The sequence below is a fragment of the Saimiri boliviensis genome, chromosome 1 (assembly GCF_048565385.1).
Source record: "Saimiri boliviensis isolate mSaiBol1 chromosome 1, mSaiBol1.pri, whole genome shotgun sequence".
Taxonomy (NCBI): domain Eukaryota; kingdom Metazoa; phylum Chordata; class Mammalia; order Primates; family Cebidae; genus Saimiri; species Saimiri boliviensis.
The window spans coordinates 92,130,488-92,136,614 of record NC_133449.1 but is presented as its reverse complement, the minus strand read 5'-3'; the positions used below and the strand labels follow the sequence as shown (position 1 = coordinate 92,136,614).

At 40.8% G+C, this 6,127-nt stretch overlaps 1 pseudogene; it reads left to right on the top strand.

The window, feature by feature from the left end:
• Nucleotides 1-3,699: 3,699 nt before the first annotated feature.
• LOC101048164 (nucleolin-like) lies at nt 3,700-5,845 on the top strand (annotated as a pseudogene).
• The last annotated feature ends 282 nt before the right edge of the window (nt 5,846-6,127 follow it).

Sequence of the window (6,127 nt, the reverse complement as noted above, 5' to 3'; positions counted from 1 at the left end):
TCTACATTTTCTAAATTTTCCACAGCTAATGTGATTAACATGTATTATGTTAGCAATTTTAAAAATCAAAAAAATATAATGGAAGAAAGAGAAGAAAGAAAAACAGAAGGAAGAAGTTGGGAGAGAAGAATGAGAGGTAGAGCAGCAGCAGAGAGGGGGACAGAGAGAAAGAGGAAGAGAGGAAGAGAGAGAGAGAGCACACTCAGTGAACTGCTAGCTCAAGCCTACACCTGTCAGAACGGGAAGTCAGTCATCCTGAAAGCCCTTCTCTCAGACAGCTTAGAGGACGCATTTAGGAAAATTCTGTAATGCACTTACATGCTATGCATCTGCTCTCTTACATCATCACTAAAGACATTCTCCCCAGAAGGAATGGATAGTAGTTTATGCAGAAAAGGCCATTCTTTTTCTTTTTTTATTATACTTTAAGTTCTGGGATACATGTTCAGAACGTACAGGTTTGTTAACATAGGTATACACGTGCCATGGTGGTTTGCTGCATCCATCACCCCGTCATCTGCATTAGGTATTTCTCCTGATGTTACCCCTATCCCCCATCCCCTGCTATCCCTACCCTAGCCCCCTACCTCCTGGCAGGCCCCAGTGTGTGATGTTCCCCTCCCTTTGTCCAAGTGATCTCATTGTTTAACACCCACTTATGAGTGAACATGTGGTGTTTGGTTTTCTGTTCTTGTGTCAGTTTGCTGAGAATGATGGTTTCCAGCTTCATCCATGTACCTGCAAAGTCATGAACTCATTCTTTTTTATGGATGCATAGTATCCCATGGTATATATGTGCCACATTTTCCTTGTCCAGTCTATCATTGATGGACATTTGGATTGGTTCTAAGTCCTTGCTATTGTGAACAGTGCCACAATAAACATATGTATGCATGTGTCTTTATAATAGAATGATTTATAATCCTTTGGATATATACGATTGCTGGGTCAAATGATATTTTTATTTCTAGATCCTTAAGGAATCACCACAGTGTCTTCCACAATGTTTGAACTAATTTACACTCTCATCAACAGTGTAAAAGCATTCGTATTTCTCCATATTCTCTCCTGCATCTGTCTCCTGATTTTTTAATGATTAATTGGCATGAGGTGGTATCTCAATGTGGTTTTGATTTTTGTTTCTCTAATGACCAGTGATGAGCACTTTTTCATATGTTTGTTGGCTGCATAAATGTCTTCTTTTGAGAAGTATCTGTTCATATACTTTGCCCACTTTTTGATGGGGTTGTTTATTTTTTTTTATACTCATTCAAAACAAAGGTTGTTTAGTTGCTTCTACTATTGCCAAACATAAGGTCTAGCCAGAAATTCTTTTTTTTTTTTTTTTTTTTGGCATTGATTTTAATGCTGCTTCTCCAGCTCAGGTCAGCCTTCGAATGCTCAAAGATAATAATTTTTTTAAAGACAACCACAAAATTAATATCCAAGCTCTGCATGGTTTCTTTCTACAAGGAGGCTCATAGGGATGGTTGTATGGTCAATGAAAATCAATGCTTTCAAGAATGATATTGACCTGCTAACTAATGAACAGCATTTCTAGGAGAAAGCAGCGTGCTCTCAAAATTCAAGCTGCATGCAAGTGTGTCAGGCATTTTAAAATGCACTTAATGTTAGAACCCTTACCATGCACCATGACCTGCTTCCTCTGGAGTAGCTACATCAGTATAAAAGACAAATTTACATCCCAAGGAATGGCCAGTGACAGTCTCTCCAAACCCAGGATCAGACCTGTGAACTGAGCACCAGTTTATGCTGATTGATGGCCTTTTGTAACTCTGCCTTAGAGGTTGTGACCATTTGAGAGTTCAAAATGGATGAAGTCAAACAGAACAGGAGCTCCTGTTCAATGAAGCAGAAAGACAGGACCAAGAAGCCAACAATTCTGTCAAAAAAGAAAATGTTCTGCCCAGAATAATCCGTCAGGGTTTCAAAACTTCTGACACTTTCCACATCCAATGCATACAAAAATATCCATGATGAATGCAGGCAAAACAACTGATCATGTTTCTTTTACATTGGTACATAAAACTTTAAAAAATAAATAATCTATGCAGTCTTTTAACTCAGTAATTACACTTGCAGATAATTATATTTTGAAGTATTTATTATAATTTTTTTCTAAAATTAAGTGGCCTGATAGACTACTGCTTACAATTTTTTAAAATAGGAAATTAGTTATAAATTATAACTAGTTAAAATAATGTAACACCATGAAATCATTAAAGATAACATTGGAGGATATATACAAATAATATAATAATGAAAAAAGATTTCCAAATTGACATTAATGTTATGTCACATATATGTATCAATATATGCAAGATATAAAGATTTCATAACATACAAACATAAATAGAAATATATATATAACATATGTACATCAAGAAAAAAAATTTTCCACACTCTGAAGTGTGCACACCCCACTTTGGAAAAGACTGACTTAGAGCAGAGGGATATTCAGTGGTAGGAGGTTAAGCCTGCTTTCCATCTTTTTTTCTACCAGGTGGCAACATAATCCAGCTAGAGCAAAACAATTGGTAAGATGCTCAGTTCACAATTCTTTGCACCTCACAGCAGCATTTGAGGGAGAAAGGGACACAATCCTATTTCCTCAGAGTTATCCAGCTAATGGGAAGCTGTATTATTAGCTGGGCTTGAGAATTTGTAAAGTAAAACACTAGAGAGCTAAATTTAAGTGTATAAACATTCTCCCACACTCAGTCTTTGTATTCAAGACAGAGACACTAGATAACCTACACTCTGAGGCAATTGGTTCCTGATAGCAAACAGTAGTTGCCATTTTTGAGTGTCTCTTAGGTAACACATCATGGGCTCTATAACTTAGGTGTATAGACTAATTCTCACTACACCTCTGCAAGTCATATTCATCTCACTTTCTGCAGAAAGAAGGTTGAAGTGAAATGTTATAAGGTCATTATTTTGTCCAAAACATATTCATGAATCTCTACCAGCTGATAATCCTTACTCTTATTATTTTAAAATGTAATATCAAAAAAAGTAATATACTATGTCCATTGGCAACCAGTATAAATCCAAGCAGAGATTGATTTGATGACCAACCTTCCATCACACAGAAATAAACAGCAGAGAGTCAAACTGCAGTTGAGCTTTCTGTTCCCTCTGGACCATTAGTCACACATTCTACCAAATGATTATTGATGGAATCAGAAACTTTGTATTATCTTTCTTAGCGAAGTCTCAGTATTCAGTCACATTCTCTATTTCTTCACTTGAAAAGGCCAGAACATTAGAAGACTATATGGTTCTGAGACAGAGTCACTGAGTGCGAGGAGGGGGTGATGGGCCCTGGGGTGGGGAGATGAGACCAAACTCTTGCGACCTACAAGCTGGAACCCGACTCCTGACACACATGCCCTGGAGCATCTGCCACATGGGCTGCACCGCGGTGGTCCCGGGATCTCCAGAAGGACAGGTGCCTTGGGGTGGGAAATGGTGGCAGTGGCCCTAGTCCGAGGCCCAGCTCCACTCGGGATGTCTCCTCCCAGGCCTGGCAAGCCAACACGTGGTGGGCCCCAGAGGTGGCTCTGCCACATGCTTTTTGTGCCTTGGGTACGTAGTGACCTACCAGGTACCCCCATGTGGCTGCGCTGCCTCTTTTAGGGGCGGGGTTGTCTCGCTGCAAAAGGAATAACGTTCATGAGAAAACCAAGGCAGGAAAAAAATCAAGGTGACCTCAAGAAAATGGCTCCTCCTCCAAAGGAGGTAGAAGATAGTGAAGATGAGGAAATGTCAGAAGATGTAGAAGGTGATAGCAGTGGAGAGGAGGTTGTCATACCTCAGAAGAACAGCCAGAAGGCTGCTGCAACCCTACCAAAGAAAGTGGTAGTTTCCTCAACAAAAAAGGTTGCAGTTGCCACACCAGCGAAGAAAGCACTGGTCATTCCAGGCAAAAAGGCAGCAGCAACACCTGTCAAAAAGATGGCTGCACCAGCCAAAGCAGTCGCCACACCTGGCAAGAAGAGAACCACACCAGGCAAAGCATTGGTAGCAACTCCTGGTAAGAAGAGTGTTGCCATCCCAGCCGAGGGGGCAAAGAATGGCAAGAATGCCAAGAAGGAAGACAGTGATGAAGAGGAGGAGGAGGACAGTGAGGAGGAGGAGGAGGATGAGGATGAATTTGAACCAACAGTGGGGAAAGCAGCAGTTGCTGTCCCTGCCTCAGAGGATGAGGACGATGAGGATGATGATGATGATGAAGATGATGAAGATGATGAAGATGGCGACTCTGAAGAGGAAGCTATGGAGATTATGCCAGCCAAAGGAAAGAAAGCTGCAAAAACTGTTCCAGTGAAAGCCAAGAATGTGGCTGAGGATAAAGATGAAGAAGAGGATGATGAGGATGAGGATGATGATGAAGATGAGGAGGAGGAGGAAGACGAAGAGGATGAGGAAGACGAAGAGGATGAGGATGAAGGTGACAATGAGGAAGATGATAAGGAAGAGGAGGAAGAAGATGAGGAAAAGCCTGTCAAAGAAGCACCTGGAAAAGGAAAAATGACCAAACAGAAAGCAGCTCCTGAAGCCAAGAAACAGAAAGTGGAAAGCACAGAACCCAACACAGCTTTCAGTCTTTTTGTTGGAAAACCTAAACTTTAACAAATCTGCTCCTGAATTAAAAACTGTTATCAGCGATGTTTTTGCTAAAAATGAGCTTGCTGTTGTGGATGTTGGAATTGGTATGACTAAGAAATTTGGTTATGTGGATTTTGAATCTGTCGAAGACCTGGAAAAAGCCTTGGAACTTACTGGTTTGAAAGTCTTGGCAATGAAATTAAACTAGAGAAACCAAAAGGAAAAGACAGTAAGAAAGAGTGAGATGCGAGAACACTTTTGGCTAAAAATCTCCTTACAAAGTCACTGAGGATGAATTTTAAAAAGTGTTTGAAGATGCTGCAGAGATCAGATTAGTCAGCAAGGATGGGAAAAGCAAAGGGATTGCTTATATTGAATTTAAGACAGAAGCTGATGCAGAGAAAACCTTTGATGAAAAGCAGGGAATGGAGATCAATGGGTGATCTATTTCCCTGTATTATACTGGAGAGAAAGGTGAAAATCAAGACTATAGAGGTGGAAAGAATAGCACTTGTAGTGTTGAATCAAAAAATCAGGCTTTAAGCAACCTCTCCTACAGTGCAACAGAAGAAACTCTTCTGGAAGCACTTGAGAAAGCAACTTTTATCAAAGCACCCCAGAACCATACTGGCAAATCTAAATGGTATGCATTTATAGAGTTTGCTTCATTTGAAGATGCTAAAGAAGCTTTAAATTCCCGCAATAAAAGGGAAATTGAGGGCAGTCATCAGGATGGAGTTGCAAGGACCCGGGGGATCACCTAATGCCAGAAGCCAGCCATCCAAAACTCTGTTTGTCAATGGCCTGTCTGAGGATACCACTGAAGAGACATTAAAAGAGTCATTTGATGACTCTGATCTGGCAAGGATAGTCACTGACTGGGAAAGTGGGTCCTCCAAAGGGTTTGGCTTTGTAAACTTCAACAGTGAGGAGGATGCCAAAGCTGCCAAGGAGGCCATGGAAGATGGTGAAATTGAAGGAAATAAAGTTACCTTGGACTGTGCCAAATCTAAGGGTGAAGGTGGCTTTGGGGGTCATCATGGAGGCAGAGGTGGCTTTGAAGATGAGGTGGTGGCAGAGGAGGCCAAGGAGGATTTGTTGGCAGAGGCCGGGGAGGCTTGGAGGCTTTGGAGGGTGAGGCAGCTTCCAAGGAGGCAGAGGAGGAGGAGGTGACCACAAGCCACAAGGAAAGAAGATGAAGTTTGAATAGCTTCTGTCCCTCTGCTTTCCTTTTCCATTTAAAAGAAAGGACTCTGGGGTTTTTACTGTTACCTGATCAATGACAGAGCCTTCTGAGGACATTCTAAGACAGTATACAGTCCTCTGGTCTCCTTGGAAATCGGTATAGATAACATTTTAAGGGCAATACTTTATGGTTTTGACTAGATATTCATATAAACTTTTTAAAGAGTTGAGTAATAGAGCTAACCCTTATCTGTAAGTTTTGAATTTATATTGTTTCATCCCATGTACAAAACTATTTTTTCCTACA